This window comes from Convolutriloba macropyga, chromosome 13 (assembly GCF_964194025.1).
Source record: "Convolutriloba macropyga chromosome 13, txConMacr16.3, whole genome shotgun sequence".
Taxonomy (NCBI): Eukaryota; Metazoa; Xenacoelomorpha; order Acoela; family Convolutidae; genus Convolutriloba; species Convolutriloba macropyga.
The window spans coordinates 381623-400652 of NC_134480.1; positions in this window are offsets into that span (position 1 = coordinate 381623).

Genomic DNA, 19030 nt, shown 5'->3' on the forward strand with positions numbered 1-19030 from the left:
TAATGTTCATGAAATTTTGTGGGCAAAATCAGTGCCAACAAATTTTCCTGTTCTGCTACGTGTCATTATCCTGTTATGCCAAGTGTCACGTCGGGATAGCTTTCTCTACCAAAAAATGAATTGTGGTGTCTTCTTAAAGAGGAAGCTTGTTCTGAATATTGAAAGAAAAAAATAATCCACCCCAGCGTGAACCTGAAAAAGACTGATTCAAGCTGCTTTTGGCTTTAATATCTATCAGTAAGCCATCCCCATAGAAAATTGTTCCAAAATTTTTGAAATAAATGGATTGACAAATGTCATTTATTTTTTTTCATTTTTTTCCTATTTTTTGTTTAAGAAAGAGAAATGTGCCGCCTCATTTTCATCTTTGTTTGTTTTTCAGCAACCTAACATGACGTCCCAAGGTTCTTCTTTGCTCATCTAGCGGCTTCAATCTAGAGGTTTTAATCTAGATGTAAGAATTCGGTGGTGTGTTCTGTTTAAAATTTCTTCAATTTGAAAGCAAACATACCGAATCTACAAAACCGAAAACACCAAGTATTTCTTAAGTTTAAATCCGAACATACCGAATCTAAGAAACCGAACTTACCAAATTTCTCTGGCATTCTAAACCAAACACACAGACGATTTGTTTACGTTTAAAAGCGATGATTTCTGGACTAGGGTCGATGTTATTTTTCTGAAAATAAAATAATGTACTATAAAAACTTTCCGACCTTCAATTTGAAATTACTCTTCAGTTATTGGACACTTATCAAGCCACGGTGTTTACGAAAATAGTAATATGAATTATTGGTTCGAATTCCTACTTTTCAGTAGAAAATCTAATAACGGAAATAAGGCCGTTAGCATGAAATAGCTTTCGCGTCAATTAAGTTCTGGAAGAACTGTGTTAAAATTTGCAGACTTTGCCTGTGCTCGCTGGTTTAAATGGACTGCAAGAAGGTATTAAGCAGAAGTTAACTTACTCTTTGCTAGTTGGTCAAGGCTTCTGGTCTATACAACTGTTCTCTAGGTTTGATTTTATATAGTGACAATTTTTCTGTTATATAAGCAACAGTATTAAAGTCCATATAATTATGAGTCACTTTTAAAACTTCTAAATTATTAATATGACAACAGTTTTCAAGAAACTTTTTTCATTTTCTGTGGCCGACTTTTGCTAACACGGGATACGATATTCCCTTCCATTTTGCCGGTTTCCGCTAAAGTAGCTATTTTCCGCAATATTGTTGCACTTTCAATGTATTAACATAATAAAAACGAACACGAGATGAACGCTTCGGGCATATCTGCCCGTGACAATTTGGGTATACCTCTGCATCGTAACGAGCCTTTAACCTCTGTTGCCCTTGAGCCAGGCCTGATTTGAAAAACTCTTTCAATTTGTCTAGTGCTGTGTTTATTGGTGTCAAACACTTTTTTTTAGATCTAGGAACACTGCTCTTTAGAAGTGCTTCACTTTTAGTTTGCTTAAGCTGCCCAAAACTAAATTGATTTTCCATGACTTTTTCAAATTTTTGGGAAAAGTACCATTATTGTCACATGTTTCTCGAGCTTTTACTCAATACTGTTAATAGACTCATAGGTATTCATTTTTCCAATTCATCAAACTCCAAGTCTACCGAGTTGACGAGAGAAAAGCTCCCTTTAAACTCTTCGGGAAAACGCAGATCTCAAATTACTTGATATCTAGTATCAAAAGTGTTGAAACCATGACATATTTCGTTGTCTAATGCACAAAATTAATAAGAAATTTTTTGTCAAAGTGTCATTTGTTAGTGAAGTTTCTTCTCCTTTATTTGGATGAGAAACATGCTATTCAAATTGTGTTTAACATTACTCTCTATCAAAAATTTTTTAGTTTTTAAGCTAGAATTTCCCTTCTCCAATCGTAGTATAAATCCATTCAAAATGTCTATTTTTTAAAGATAACCTCCTTTTTACAAACAATTTTTTAGGTCAACCGAACAGCTGTTTTTTGCATTAAAAATAAGTTTGAGCCAAAAAACTGCCCTGAAAATGCAGCTCACGAATAAAAAGTTCTGATTGCTTATAGCGAACATAATCACGCGAAATTGTCCTAATTAAAGGTGAGGATCAAGCAGAAAAGAAGTCTTTCTATTCTGATCTCCGAATTTGTTGAAACTTTAGGCAGAAACAAGTAATTATCATTTGCATCATTGACCTGAACATACCTTCCCAAAGAGTTTTGTTCAAAAAACAGGAGGTTCCACCAATACCCCTCCTTGAGTCTCACAAACAGAATGACTCAAAACATAGACTCATAACTAGAATTAGTTGTGCTATTTTTTCTCGGCTTTTAACAAACAAATCTGAAAATATACACATGTTGTTGGAATCTTTCCTTTGTTATTTCTATTTTCCTTGTAAAAAGCTGTTTTTCATTTTTGTTTGTAGTATCATTGCTTTTTTTTGAACCCTGAAAAATTGATGCACCAGTTTTTCTTAATTGCCAAGTGTAAAGTTCATGAAAATTTGTGGGCAAAATCATTAGCTTGAAAGTAGCCCCCGACTAAAATGTCTTTTTTAAATTGGAAATGCAGATATTCAAATATTCGGTGGTTAAAATTTCTCAATTTCGCGAAATTTTAAATAATTGATCGAAATACTAGTTTTTTAAACAAATTTAGACTTCGTCATTATCCTGTTCTGCCACGTGTCACGTCGGGATAGCTTTCTCTACCAAAAAATGAATTGTGGTGTCTTCTGAAAGAGGAAGCTTGTTCTGAATATTGAAAGAAAAAAATAATCCATCCCAGCGTGAACCTGAAAAAGACTGATTCAAGGTGCTTTTGGCTTTAATTTCTATCAGTAAGCCGTCCACATAGAAAATTGTTTCAAAATTTTAGAATAAAAGGATTGACAAATGTCATTTATTTTTTTTTCATTATTTTCCTATTTTTTGTTTAAGAAAGAATTGTGCCGCCTCATTTTCACCTTTGTTTGTTTTTCAGCAACCTGACATGACGTCTCGAGGTTCTTCTTTTCTCATCTAGTGGCTTGAATCTAGAGGTTTTAATCTAGAGGTAAGAATTCGGTGGTGTGTTCTGTTTAAAATTTCTTCAATTTGAAAGCAAACATACCGAATCTACAAAACCGAAAACACCAAGTATTTCTTAAGTTTAAATCCGAACATACCGAATCTAAGAAACTGAACATACCAAATTTCTCTGGCATTCTAAACCAAACACACATACGATTTGTTTACGTTTAAAAACGATGATTTCTGGACTAGGGTCGATGTTAATTTTCTGACAATAAAATAATGTACTATAAAAACTTTCCGACCTTCAATTTGAAATTACTCTTCAGTTATTGGACATTTATCAAGCCAAAGTGTTTACGAAAATAGTAATGTGAATTATTGGTTCGAAATCTTGCTTTTCAGTAGAAAATCTAAGAACGGAAATAAGGCCGTTAGCATGAAATAGCTTTCGCGTCAACTGAGTTCTGGAAGAACTGCTTTATATTTGCAGACTCTGCCTGTGCTCGCTGGTTTAAATGGACTGCAAGAAGGTATTAAGCAGAAGTTAACTTACTCTTTGTTAGTTGGTTAAGGCTGTCAAGTCTATACAACTGTTCTCTAGATTTGGCTTTATATAGTGACAACTTTTCTGTTATATAAGCAACAGTATTAAAGTACATACAATTAAGAGTCACTTTTAAAACTTCTAAATTATTAATATGACAACAGTTTTCAAGCAACTTTTTTCATTTTCTGTGGCCATCTAGTTCATGTTTCGAAGCGGTTAAGAAAGCAGCCATCATGATCAATGCAAAAATACTGAAGCGCTGAGTAATTTTGAAAAGCAATTGACAGCAGGCAAATGTGAATATACGAAATAAATTGGTTATTACTAATTTGGTTTCTGCGTAATCACAGCAGAAGAGCATTCGATAAACAGCGGCAGCTTTTCGCTTGTCATTTCTTACGTTCTGAAACTTTCACGTGTTGCCATCAAAATTCCGTCAAGATTGGTCAGGCCATGATCAAATTTATACAGACTATGACTAACGGAGAGGTCATTCTCAATTCGCGTGAATGCAATTATTGAGCCATGAATAAATATGGCGTAAATCACACACCATACCCCCCGGGTCGAGATGTCAGCACCGTTTCAGCGCATTTTTTGTAAGAAGTGCGCTGAATGCGCTGAAATTATGTAAGACAAGCTCTGAAATGTGCCGAAATACACTAAAGCTTTGTAAGAATTGCGCTGAATTTTCATCGCAATTGTTACAAAGTTTCAGCTCATTTCAGCACATTTCAGCGCATCATTATGTAAGGTTTTTGCGCTGAACATTTCGAAAAATAAGCGCTTTTCAGCGCATTTCTCACATAATTTTCGAAAAATTTCTCGACCCGGGCCTCTGGGCTATTACGTCATAAAGCAATGATTAAAAGTATATGCTCACGCTACATTTGCATGTCATTTTGTGATGGAATTAGTCAGAGGTATTTTTGCAGAACTTGCTCAATTGCAGAGACTTCTTCACTGATGATTTTGAAGGTGTATTACGTTTTATCGTGAATAAAGGAATCAGGCATCCAAACAATCAGATAATCTCAGTCTGTATCAATATTAGGCGAGACAGAATCCACTTTCTGCTCAGCTTAGACTCCCGTTGTTTTTTTGGCTGGTTGTTCTGGTCGCATTAATCCAGACACATCGCAGGTGTCGGACTTTGGTGCTTGATTGTGCCTGAAAACAGGGAAAAACTCTAGAATTATAGAAAAATGCAAAATTTCACTGATGCCTTACGATCAAAAATCTTGCGATCAGCAGTGCACGCCGTCTTATATTGAAAATTGTCATTTAATCGAAAAAAAATCACTTAACCCTAAAGAATATTTCCATTAAAAAATATTGTTCAATTTACCACTTCCCTTAAACCAAAACTAAGCTTCAATAAATTGTTATAAAAAATCAAGAGTAAAAAAGTAGTCGAACATAAAGACTTAAAACTTAGTCAGCTGAACTCACTCAAGTAGTGTGCTGTAATTAATGTCCAGATAACAAGTGAAAATCGCGTATGAGATGGAATTGTGTTTCTACTGTGTATTTAATGTCAAAGCCTCCTCCAATTAGTTGCCTCCTCAGTTTCCCTCCCTACTTAGTTTCACTCTCGCTCCAAATCTCAACTTCTGACTTTTTTCCAAGAGTAAACAAGTCCCCAATTTGTACTCTTTGGTTCTTTAAATACGTTAGAACATGAATTCTCATTTGGGCTCAAGCGAACTCGTGTGAGTGTACTAAGTCATTCGAAATTTTAAAGTTTATGTTAAATTATATATATATATATATATATATATATATATATATATATATATATATATCGTATATACAATTTGTATATACAAATTGTATATACAATTTGTATATACAAATGCATATTATGTAAAACTAACTCAACTGAAAAGTGTCCTCTAAGAGATAATTATAGATCCAAACAGATTTCGCAATCTTAAAAGTTAAAAAAACTGTTTCTGCATTTGTGGCCTGATAAGTTTAAACGGAAGAATTGAGATAAAGCTGTGCAATTGATCAAAATCTTGTCTCTGGTTTTACAGTATATATAGGAAACAAATCGGAATTACTTCTGAAGCAATAATTTTTCTGCATCCTTAGAGAAAGTTTCCCTGAATGTTCCAGTTAATAAAGCAGATTCACGTAACCTTGTTTGAAATACAGATTTTGAAATATCGAACTGTGTGAATACACGTGCGTGTCTAGAGAAAAGAAAGCTGTGCTAAACTTTAATTTTCTCAGCCAAAAATTACTGGAAGCATTTGAATAAGAATTGAAAAAAATATAATAGAGGATGATGAGCCAGACAGCGAGCAGCTCACAATAAATTCAAGGGCTGGTGGAAAAAGTAATTTATCGCAAGTGAAAGCGTTTCTTCAGGATACATAATGTAGTTTTTCGTGCCGATGACCTTTTCCAATTGAGCCCATTTGAAGTTGCTCGCACCACCGTCAATTCGATTTTAGGTTGATGCCCCCACTCATTGGGTGACAGAACATCAGAGCGCTAATAATTGGCGTTATTATTTGTTGTCCCAGCTGATTGGGGTCCAATGTGGTTCCATTCAAAATGGAATCCGAAATCAGTGAAGAAGTTTTCTTGGACATTTGAAACTGCTCAATCGCTTTTACCACTGGGTCTGGAATACCTAATCCTCCTTTCTTAGCAGACAATCTGAAAAGGCTACGTTGGGGTTACTCACTTTATAAATGTTAGTTATGGTTGATATGAACTGGTTTTTTATTGAATCTTCTAGTGGTTTCAAAAATTCATTGCAACCTGGGACAACACTCATCAGAAAATTCCATTCGGCCTAGACTGATTTAGTGAGCACGAGAAACTCTCTTGAGGGCCGAAATTGGCTGCAGTGCTCAAAATTTGAATGTTAGCCTGCCAATTTTTGATTTTTTTTGTGAACAAAATCTTTCAAGGTAGTTTCATCGCCAATTAAGCCTCCAAGATAACGTTTTGCAGTTACAATTTTCAAACCGGTTTGCTCAAAGCAACGCTTGGCTTCATCAACATGGTCAATAAGGATGAACAGTAAGGAAGCTCTTTTTTGGCTCAGGGTAGTATCCATACTTCGGCCCCTCATCAACTATTAGTTGCACCCACTGTTTTAATTCATCGAACTTTGCACAAAAATGTTGTTTATGTTTCGTCGGGTTGTGCAATTTTTTGGTTAAAGGAAATACACCATAAAATAGCATTGAAAGAGGGTCACCTTGAGTTGTCCCTTCTTCGCTGCTAATAAAGTATTCAGTTCTGCTCAGAATAATTTCAGAGTTTTCCTGGTAACTATTGTACAGAAAAGTGGAAGCTCTGGACCAAAGTGTTCTAGCGTTTAGAAGTGCGGAACTTCTGTTTATAGAATTGAATGCATTTTTTACGTCAAGCAGCAACAGACCAAAACCATTGGAGGAATTTTTCTCAAACAACTCTCGATTTCCGATTTCCATGAATCGATCCATCTTTTCCACATGACACTCCACCCGCAAGTTGTTCGGATCCAAACGCATACGCCAAGTCATCAATAGTTAAGTCAGCTACTGCTTTACCGAATAATCTTTGCAAAGTTTTACGAATGCCGATTGGTCTGACTCCTGGCTGTTTATCTAATGCAAGGAGTCGACATGAGAACAATGCTTTGATTTTACGCCACGAAATGATTTTGTTTGCGATCAATTTACCTAGCTGAGAAACTAAGTCTCTCAGTATAAAGCGTTTGAGGCCAAAACTAATTAACGCCTCAAGCCAGTGGTTGGCGTCTGATCCAGAGGGTCCTGAAATTCCGAAAAGTTTTCAGGCTTATTTTTCAACTGTACTACTTGTTATATTCAGTTTTTCTAGAGGAGGAAGTGCTGATATGTTGAATGTTTTCTCAAATAATGGTGAGGCTTTCGGCTGCTTTTCTTGCAGGATACTGGCTACCGTTCTTCCGTCTATTCAACCAGAAGGCTCAAGAACCTTCGTTTCGTTTTTATCTGCAAGGAACCTTGTTGCTTTTTTGATGTTCCCTTCTTGAACCATTTTTGCGAACTCTCGGAGTTTCTCCTCGGGGTCGCTATTTTGAGATCTCACAGCTTTGCTTGAGAATTAAGTGCATTTCTTATAAGACTGAACAAGAGATTGAAAATTTTCAACCGATCACTCCTTCATCTTTTTTTCAATTGTTATTTTTACATCTTTGGAGTGTCTCATTTTGTTGTCCCTGTGGATTTTGAGAGCCGAAGAAAACAGAAGCCGCTCTGATGGAGTATTTGATTGCAGGAACATTTAAAGTTCGCACTTTAGCATCTCGACATACTGTTTACCAATTTTTCCCGTCGGCAATCTGTAAAATTTGCATCTGCGTGTGCAAACAGCATTCCATCTATCTTCCCAAGGCACTTCGCTCTCAAGAGGCACGCTGTAATTTGTGTTTTTGAGTGGGAAAATATCTTTTCATCAAATAATCTTTCTCGGCACCTGACAAAATATTATCTGCATGATTATTGTCACCTAAATCTTGTATTAATCTCGCTAAATCTTGTATTAAACCACTTGAAGAAGACTCAAATCTAAATTTCGCGGGATTTTCAAACGCGTTTTGTATCAAGTCGTCTACGTCATCGGTCATAACTGTATGCTGCTTGAGTTTTTCTAACAATTGCAGATAAGTCCAAACTGAATGAGATTCAAAAGTGGTGTCATATTTTCTATTCCAATTCACACAATGGACTCTCGGTCGATTGTTTTCGTGGTCAATAATTTTTGATTTGTATACTTTTTCTATCGTGACCAGGAATCCAGATTTCAGTGTTCTTATGGACGAAATACTCATCTTGTACTTCTTGGTTTTCGATATCACTGAACTCTGCGGATTCAAAACCTGTCTGGATATCTTTTGTTGTATCAAGCTAATTAGCTTGCAAGGAACCTCGTTGCTTTTTTGATGTTACCTTCTTGAACCACTTTTGCAAACTCTCGGAGTTTCTCCTCGGCGTCGCTATTTTGAGTTCTCACAGCTTTGCTTGAGAATTAAGTGCATTTCTTATAAGACCCGAACAAGAGATTGAAAATTTTCAACCGGCCACTCCTTCATCTTTTTTTCAATTGTTATTATTACATCTTTGGAGTGTCTCACTTTGTTGTCCCTGTGGATTTTGAGAGCCGAAGGAAACAGAAGCCGCTCTGATGGAGTATCTGATTGCAGGAACATTTAAAGTTCGCACTTTAGCATCTCGACATACTGTTTACCAATTTTTCCCGTCGGCAATCTATAAAATTTGCATCTGCGTGTGCAAACAGCATTCCATCTATCTTCCCAAGGCACTTCGCTCTCAAGAGGCACGCTGTAATTTGTCTTTTTGTGTGGAAAAATATCTTTTTATCAAATAATCTTTCTCGGCACCTGACAAAATATTATCTGCATGATTATTGTCACCTAAATCTTGTATTAATCTCGCTAAATCTTGTATTAAACCACCTGAAGAAGACTCAAATCTAAATTTCGCGGGATTTTCAAAAGCGTTTTGTATCAAGTCGTCTACGTCATCGGTCATAACTGTATGCTGCTTGAGTTTTTCTACCAATTGCAGATAAGTCCAAACTGAATGAGATTCAAATGTGGTGTCATATTTTCTATTCCAATTCACACAATGGACTCTCGGTCGATTGTTTTCGTGGTCAATAAATTTTGATTTGTATACTTTTTCTATCGTGACCAGGAATCCAGATTTCAGTGTTCTTATGGACGAAATACTCATCTTGTACTTCTTGGTTTTCGATATCACTGAACTCTGCGGATTCAAAACCTGTCTGGATATCTTTTGTTGTATCAAGCTAATTAGCTTGCAAGGAACCTCGTTGCTTTTTTGATGTTACCTTCTTGAACCACTTTTGCAAACTCTCGGAGTTTCTCCTCGGGGTCGCTATTTTGAGTTCTCACAGCTTTGCTTGAGAATTAAGTGCATTTCTTATAAGACCCGAACAAGAAATTGAAAATTTTCAACGTCCACTCCTTCATCTTTTTTTCAATTGTTATTATTACATCTTTGGAGTGTCTCACTTTGTTGTCTCTGTGGATTATGAGAGCCGAAAAAACCAGAAACCGCTTTGATGTAGTATTTGATTACAGGAACATTTCAAGTTCGCACTTTAGCATCTCGACATACTGTTTAAAAGTTTTTCCCGTCGGCAATCTGTAAAATTTGCATCTGCGTGTGCAAACAGCATTCCACCTATCTTCCCAAGGCACTTCACTCTCATGAGGCGCTCTGTAATTTGTGTTTCTGAGTGGAAAAATATCTTTTCATCAAAGATTCTTTCTCTGCATCTGACAAAATATTATCTGCATGATTATTGTCACCTAGATTAAGACTAGCTAAATCTTGTATTAAACCACTAGAAGAAGACTCAAATCTAAATTGCACAGGATTTTCAAAAGCATTTTGTATCAAGTCGTTTACCTCATAGGTCATAACGGTATGCTGCATGAGTTTTTCTACCAATTGCAGATAAATCCAAACTGAATGAGATTCAAAAGTGGTGTCATATTTTCTATTCCAATTCACATAATGGACTCTCGGTCGATTGTTTTTGTGGTCAATAATTTTTGCTTTGTATATTTTTTCTATCGTGACCAGGAGTCCAGATTTCAGTGTTCTTATGGGCGAAATACTCATCCTGTATTTCTTGGTTTTCGCTATCACTGAACTCGGCGGATTCAAAACCTGTCTGGATATCTTCTGTTGTATCAAGCTGATTAGCTTGCTCAGAACTAAGTGTGTTGTGCATGGTCTTTCGTGAAACCAAAATCTCTGCAGTTTAAACTGCAAGAGCCGCAAGCAAAACTCACTTTTGTGGTATCTTTTTGTTTTCTCTTCTCCGACTTGTGAATGAAGAACGCGATTTGGAGAAAAATTAGACAATTGTTTTCACAGGCAAACCGCCCCAGAAAATTTGGGTGGAGAGCCACCACAGGAAGCCTACTTGGGGGTTGGGGATGGGACAAAAGTCGTGACTCCAGACGAATGAAGTCTATGGCAACCGCCGCAACCAATACGTAAAAATATTAGAAAAGGAACAATCTCACCGGAGAACTGATATCAGGATCTTCGTTTAGCCCCAAATAGATTCCACGTGCACTCCACAAACAATTAATCAGGACGCAAAAACAGGGGGCAAAAAGTACTTATATCGAGCTCAATATTAGAGAATTTTCTCCTTTTATTGTATTATAATGTGTACAAGGTCGAAGTTCTATAATAAGCGTGAAGTTATTTGATTGCTAGGTTGATTTGGGCACCAAAATCAAATCTGAAACTTCTGCACTTTTCTTTTGGAATAACCTTTTTTTAAAAGTTTTCAGGAATTCAGGTATGTTTAATGTTTTCAGTACTTAATTGCAAGATTTTTAATCCTCTTGTTCACCTATTTCTGAGAAGAAATGGAGGCAGATTTTAAATAAGATGAGGAGCCCTCATGTTTTTTTTGACATAATTAGTGTAACACTATTGTTTCTTTAATTACAGCAAAGTTGTTAGAGTAGCTTTAGTGGAGTGGTTTTGTGACACAATTAAATGTGGTCAATACTCAATCCTCGTTTGTTTCATTTCACACCTGGGGAAAAGCTTTACTAGGAAGACCCGTCGAGATGTGTGATTATGATTGAATTCATAATTTATTCTACAAAATTTGATATGGGTTTCGATTCATTTAAACGTGCTACTGTTTACAATATTGTGCTTTATATACCTCAGAACCTAGATAAGATTAAGTCCTATGCTGAGTTGGGTTTTTGAATATGGTCTCAATAAATATTCTTCACAACATTGGTGAGTACTCTACAGGAACATAAAAACCCCTAATGGTAGTCTAATGACTTTGCTGCCCTCTGAGAGGAGTTTTCTATGAGGAGAACAAAACATCTCAAAAAAGTGAAAAATCAAAACTTTGTTTCTTTAGTTTGTGGTAAAATTCTTGACTAAGTAGACTTTTCAAGATTATGACGAGTTCGACAGTCAACATGTACTGTTTAATTGAACTTCTGACCCCAAGTTCATTCTGTCAAAAATGGTAAACAAATTTTCTAGTGAATTGGTTTCGTTGACGTCAATGTTCATAGTGTATTTGGCTACACTGTAGCCAGTTGCAAAAATTGACTCTGTACTTCGTACAAAGCAAAGTTTCTGTTGCTTTGGAACTTTTGAAGTGTTCGTCAGAAAAAAAGATCGAGAATCTCAAAATCAATTCATAATTACAACAGGTCTAGTTTAGGCTAAACGGTACAATCACAAATTGATTTACAAAAACAAGACACATTAATATTTTAAATACTTATCTCAATTTCTGGATTAATACACACTGCAGTCTGTCACACACATGTATGTCGATTTAATATGACCAAAGCTAAAAATTTCAACTGATTCTTGGTAGTTCTTCAAACTCTACTTATATTGCAAGTCAAGTTATTTTTACATGCCAAATTCGCATCCCTGATCGGCTGTATATGAGAATGTGAACAGAATGTGAACCACAGTCCCAGTGTACTTCTGGCGTCGTACGAAATCTCAAATGCTCAGAAATAACCACAACCTTCGAAAGAATTGTACCTGGATACAATTTCATACAGAAAGATAAAAAGCAGGAATCAAGCAGTTCAACCTTGGGAATCGAGGCTTTTATTCCTTGTGGAATGACTATCTAATTCATAATTCCGTGACTAAGGCTCATAAAGGCAGATTTTTCTCTTTTTATCAGGCTATCATACCATGTAGTGCAAACAAGCTCGCAAGTTTCTTCCCTCAAATAAATCGAAAACAAAAGTTTTTGTTACGGAGCAAAGAAAAAGTTCCCATCGATCAGGCTTCAAATTTTTATAGTGATAGAAAGAAGAGTATTTGCAACATATCGCCGTTTGAATCAACGCCATTTTGTATCTACTGGAGTTTAACTCCGAAAATTGGCTGGTACTGTGAGCGGAAAGAAAGCGCATGCTCAGAAGGTTTTTTTTACTGGTATTGCCAGAACAGCATTAAGAGAAACAAACGCCTTGGAAAAATAGAAACAGAAATAAAAGCTGGAAACTATTTTGAATGAGAAATTGCAGATAAAAAAGAGCTGTTTGCGTGACTCTTCAATTTTTTTGACCTAAAGAAGAAATCGGGTTAAGCTATTGCAATGTTTTGAGAAAGTCGATCGGACGCTTTTTGAAGTCAATGAGAAAGAGTTGTCTAAAGGAATCTTTTCAGCAAGGAGAAATGGATCCTGTTTCTACTTCATGCAATATTTTGAGAACGAGTAAGATTTTGAGAAGATAGATAGATAGATAGAAAGAGAGAGAGAGAGAGAGAGAGAGAGAGAGAGAGAGAGAAAGAGAGAAAGAGGAAATGAGAGAGAGAGAGAGAGAGAGAGAGAGAGAGAGAGAGAGAGAGAGAGAGAGAGAGAGATAACCCTAGTCGAGACCAGATGTTTATCTTGCAGGAATCTGTCAAATTCTGGCAGATAGGTGGTTATCTTCCAAAATCAGACAGAAAATTGATTATCTTGTAAAATATTGTCAGAAACTGGATTATCTGGCAAGTTCTGCCAAAAAAATGATCATCTGGCCATTTCTGCCAAAATCGCTGTCTCGCAAATTTCGGACAGAAAATGGTCATCTTGCAAGATTCAGATTATAATAAAAAAATTTTGTTCCTACTGAGCCTTTATTTCCTTTGTTTGAAAGTATTTGAACCGCTCATTTCAGTTTCTATGAAATTTATATTTAGTACAAATGCTTTATTGATTGAATAAAAGAGCAAACAAACACTTGAAAATTACTAAACATTGCCTGACAAAATGTTTACATAATGCGTCTAGAGTACGTTTTTAGTTGTTTTTTTACCGACTCCAGATAACAGTTTTTCTGGCTCTTAAAAAGCAAGTAGTTATTTATTCGAACTTTTTCTTATTGCATCATCATTACAAATAACGTTATAATGAATGCAGTACACTTATAAAATGCGACGAACTGATTATATAACAAAAGAACAGCAGAAGAAAATGCGTTGAAATTTTAGCCAGACAAAATTTAATTTTTTTACGAATCTGTTAGGAAAGTAGATAGTCTGTGGGAATCTGGCTGAAAAACGATCACTTTATCTGGCTGCAATCTGGCGGAACTATGGTTATCGTGTAGGAATCTGGTAGAAAAACGGTTATCTTGTAGGAATCTGGCAGAAAAGTAGCAATCTTGTAAGAATCTGGCAGGATAAATGGTTATCTTGTATGAGTCTGACAGAAAAATGGTTTTATTCTAGGAATCTGGCAAAAATTTTTGACAGAAGATGCATCGTCTTCAAAGAATCTGCCAGAATCTGCCAAATTCGTGCAAGATAACTATCTACTCTCAACTATGGTCTCTAAGTGACATCAAAGTTGTTAAATTATGGTTTCCTCTTTAATTATTATGTAAAAAATGCAAGAAATCGAAATAAATAAACTATTGGGCTTTAAATTCAACAAATATTAGAAAGAAAAGTTTTATTAAAAAAAAACGGGAAAATTGAAAAATAAATAGAATACTTTGCCGATAATTTTGTTGAGGACAATTTTCTCTTTTTCCAAGCAATGATTTGAACAATTGAGCCAACTTTCACCTTTTGAACTTTTTGTTCAACCTTCAGACACTAAATGAAATCATAAACAACATCTCGATAACAAGCGATATTTATAAAGTTCCAGAATATTTTTTCCGATTTGTTTCAAAACACTTCGTTAACATTAATTCGCCAGCAGAAAGTTTTAATTACTCTTAAAAAAATCGGGACAAAAAATAATTAAAAGCGCTATACTATTGAACGATTTTCACGTATCATTTGATGTTTGCCCCATTAATATCCTTAAAAACTATTATTTCTACATTAAAGTTTTGAATTTGCAGTTAATCTTAAATATGTAGGTCTGTAAGCGATGTAAATCTGTGTTCAACTTTTCAAAGTCAAAGTTCAAGAAACATAATAACTAAAGTTCAGAGGTTGCAAACCATTTTTTTCTAATTGGGTTTGTTAAATCACTCCAAGTCGAATTAGATGAGAAAATAAGAAGAAATTTTTTGAATTCATCTACTCACAGCTTTCAAATTGTAATTAACGGTCACAATTTGGCGAGTGATGATCAATCAGCGACAAAAAATACTTTTTACTCTGTGACTAATGCATCGAAATTTGTCAGCAATATTTGTCAACTGAGAAATAATAGCAAAATGGCGCAAAGAGAAACGATGAAATTTAAACAATTGGCAAACAAATAAACTATTGATCTCACCTACAGTTTCCCCACATCATTCTTTCTCGTGAAGATTACTATACTTCGCGCTATCAAAGTAGTTGCCTGTCCTCTAGAAAAATTAGCACGTATTAATGAGTTTCCAAATCCTATCATAACATCTTAGCAGAACAACCATAGAGATCAAGTTGTACAAATATCACATTTTTTTTATCTGATTTAATTTTCTCGTATATGATCTTTTATGCTGTTGCTACTAAATTATCAGCAAATAGACAGAAAATTTTTAGGAATAGACTTGTCGATCAGAGATTTTTGATACCGAAAAATTAACGAGCTGATTGAGTCGAAAGTGCCAAAAAATTTCCAAACAAAGTAAAATTCGATTTTCATGAGTTTTTAATATTTGAGTTTCCGGAAATAATTCCTTCTGGTAAAGATTTTTAGCATAGATGAATTGCAAGCTAACTAAAAACTGGTACAAAATACAAAACAAAAAAATTTAAAACAAATTTGAAAAATAAGCATAGATTAGTAACATTTTTTTTATAAATTTCTTGAAACTAAGGTCAACAGAAACATTTATGTGATGCTAACATATACGCGTCAGCACACTATTAATTTTTACAACAATTTCGTCGGCTCCCTAACTTTGAAGACTTTAAAAGTGACAAAAAATGTTTGAAAAAAATGAAAAATAGAGCAATTTTTAGAAAAATTAGGGGAAGCATTCAATTTCATCTATAATATACCTAAAAGACGTAAAAAACTCAAGAATGATAGAGAACTTCAAAAAATTGACAAAATAGCGCTCAAAGTTTCGAAAATGATTTTTCACATTGACTATATGCAATTATATCAGATTCAGTTCTTGATATCTACAACTTCTTTTAACTCGAATTCAAACATCGCATTTACATCTTGATCTCTATTTGAAAACTTGAAGTAATGGCAAAAGTACACGTACACACACACATACACACATATACACACACACACACAGAGAGAGAGAGAGAGAGAGAGAGAGAGAGAGAGAGAGAGAGTGTGCGTGTGTGTGTGTGTGAGAGAGAGAGAGAGAGACTTACTCAACTTACTCAACAAAGACAAGACACAAAAAACTTCATTTTCTTTGAATTTTGAAATTCAACATAACCGCAGTATTGCTACAATCAACTTACAGATTCACAGCTGATGTTTGCCTCATGAAAATATACCCAGACTCTACATTTTTTTTATTTTCCACAAAAACAATATCTCTTAAAATTTTGTCTCTTTATACTAAGATTTGATTTTTGGAGAAAATTACAACAAACTTTCTAATTATAAGTTTATTTGTTTATTTTGAGTAATTTTGATCACAAAAGTTGAGAAAGTATTTTATAGATTATCGAATGCCCACATTAGTATCAGTGAAAAAATGCTAAATTTGTCCAAATTTGTCACAGCTGAAAAAGAAAGATATATTAAATCTGTGGTTCAAGGACTTTGAGAGGGTACCTCATTTTTCACTAGGGTGATTTAAATATTTTTTCCGATTTGATTGGGGAAAAAGAGACATCTTTGCATTATTTTTGCGGTCTTTTCTAAAGGAAGTGTCGGAAGTGCAAAACAAATACAATGTCTCCAAATTTTTTTCTTTCCTCATTGAGCAATACCTTGGCCAGTAATAGTTACGTGATTCTGCTTGAAGTGACTGAGAATTTCTGATGTTTATCGCGAACTGAGAAGTCAGAACTTCGAAGTGACTTCTGCAGAGTCACGTAACCATGCTTAAGACACGAAACGCGCAGGATGAAAGTCAACGGAAGTCAAGTTGAGTCAAGTTCTGGCTAAGTAGCAACTTCTGGTATTTTAACGTCTGGCACTGCAGACTTCCCACATTTTAAAAAAGTGCACGTGATTGTTTTGAGCTATCTGCGAACTTGGAACAGCTTTATAAAAAAAATCTCCAGGTCATTTTGCAAACCTAAAGAAGATGCTTTTTAAAGTAGAATGATTTTGACTCTGCTCTTATCAAAACGAACTATTTAAGCTAATGAATCAAAGCATGATGTCAACATTATTTACAGCCCATTTCTTGGGAAATTTCAGCTGTCAAAAATATCAACAGAAAATCTCCCTGAAAAATAGGGATGTTGGTGAGGATTGATCTCTGGGATTGATAGAAAATTATGGGAAAATGCTAGGATGTTTGTCGGTCTTTTTCACACTAATGCAGAGGAAAGTGTGGGAATAATTTCTACAGCATTGAAGAGATAGCACGATTGTTCATGTAACGGCTATCTGTAACGCACAGAGTAATATGATAAGAACTCAATCGCGTGATTGCCTAAAAAGGAAACACTAATATCTAGTACCTGGTACCCTTAACAACCACATTTCGGTAAAAATTGGCGACAGGAACAAAAGCATCAACACACCGTTCGGTACAGTGTCGGGAAAATTGTTGTCAAAGACTTACATCTGGAGTCAGGAAAATTCAAGTTCCATTGAGTTATCGAAAATAATTTCTAGATTGTGCCAAAAATAGCATCCTTAAGTGGGCTTGATATTGTTAAGGTTTTAAAAAAATCGCACCGACGTCTTTAAGTGCTCACAGGATCCCATAGTCATTAATTTCAACAAATAAAGCATTTGCACGAAATTTCTGTCGAATATTAAGAGGATATTAAACACCTCAAATCTCAGTTTTGAAACTCAACTTGTTCAAATCTGTCAGAATCAGACTCGATTTAGAAAATCTCTTGCGTGGTTCTTGATATAAAACCACCGAAATTTTAATTTTTTTCACAATATTTTTCCTATCTGTTTGAAGTTTTCAGTTATTTATATTCTTCGAGAATCAATTCTATAGCACTTGAACGACTCCATTTGTCTGCCCTCTTGTTCACATAGGTAATTTTGTATCCAATTCTAATTATAATTCATAAACAGATTTTAGTATTGCGTAATTCAGAAAATATAAACTGAAGAACTTGCTGGAGAAAAATCAAATTCTAGTGTCCTCGATTCAGAGTTGTGAGGTCATTTGTTTTTCAAATTGGTATTTTTCAGTGATTTCGGTAGTCGTCAAGTAATTTTGTTTGTGTTGTTGAAAATCTTCGACATTTAAGAACTGGTTAACTGATTAACTGATGACAGAAACAAAGGATTTAATGGATAAAGATGGAAACCGAAAAGAGAGGAAGAGAACACAATTCACAGGACACCAGCTGCAAGTATTGGAGAACCTGTTTTCAGTTAATCCATATCCACACTCCTCAGTTTTGGATGACACATCCGCTTCGATTCAGTTGTCTGATCATGTTGTGAGAGTAAGTGAACATTCGTACATATTTCACGTGAATATTTTCATTTTAGTAGTTGAGCACCTGTATTTTTTAAACATTTTTTACTGGAAACACTGACGTTGTAGCGCAATTTTCTCCGCGATATTTGGAGGGAATTGTTTTTTTTGCATGTTGAACATATAGGAGTTGCGCATTCAGCTCAAGCAACATTACAGCTGGTATGGTAAACAATTTATCAGTACAAAGAACGCATTTTAATTGTTTATCACCATCACAACTGTGAACAGGCACACACCTTTGACTCTTGTCTACTCAGCCTCAAGTTCACGAAATTTAAATGCGCTCAATTTAGTCTACGAACAAACGAAACAGAATGCGAGCTCCCATTAGTGGACAACAAAACAATAGATTGTGAAATGCAATTGAAGGACCTGGAATTTGTCTTTCAAGCCATTTGTCCTGGGACTCTCATTTGGATTCCGCTATAAACAAAGCAAATCAAAAATTGGCGCTCCTGAAAAGAAGAATTCCGTGCTGAACTTAACAGAAAAAGAAAAGTAATCTGGTTAAAAGCTACGTATTTTCGGACCTGTTTAAAAGAACAAACGGGGATGCAAGCAAGACACAGCTAAAAAAGGAGAAGGTGCGACGAGCTGGTGCCTAATGGAAGTGTTCCGCAAATCAATTGGGCGGCGAAGAATTTATTGCGTCTTTGCTAACTCTGGATTTGCTGCCAATTTCATTCCAATGAATCAATGCCGATCTCATTTTTTTTAAAAAAAATTTAAGGTCTAATGCCAATAAAAGCTTAAGAGTATTGAGGCTTCAAAAAACATGTCACAAAACAAGACCTATTGAAAAAAAAATTCTCAGTCGAAAAGATAACAGTCATGTGAGATGTCGGATAAGTTTTTTCACCTGTGTAGCCAATTTCAA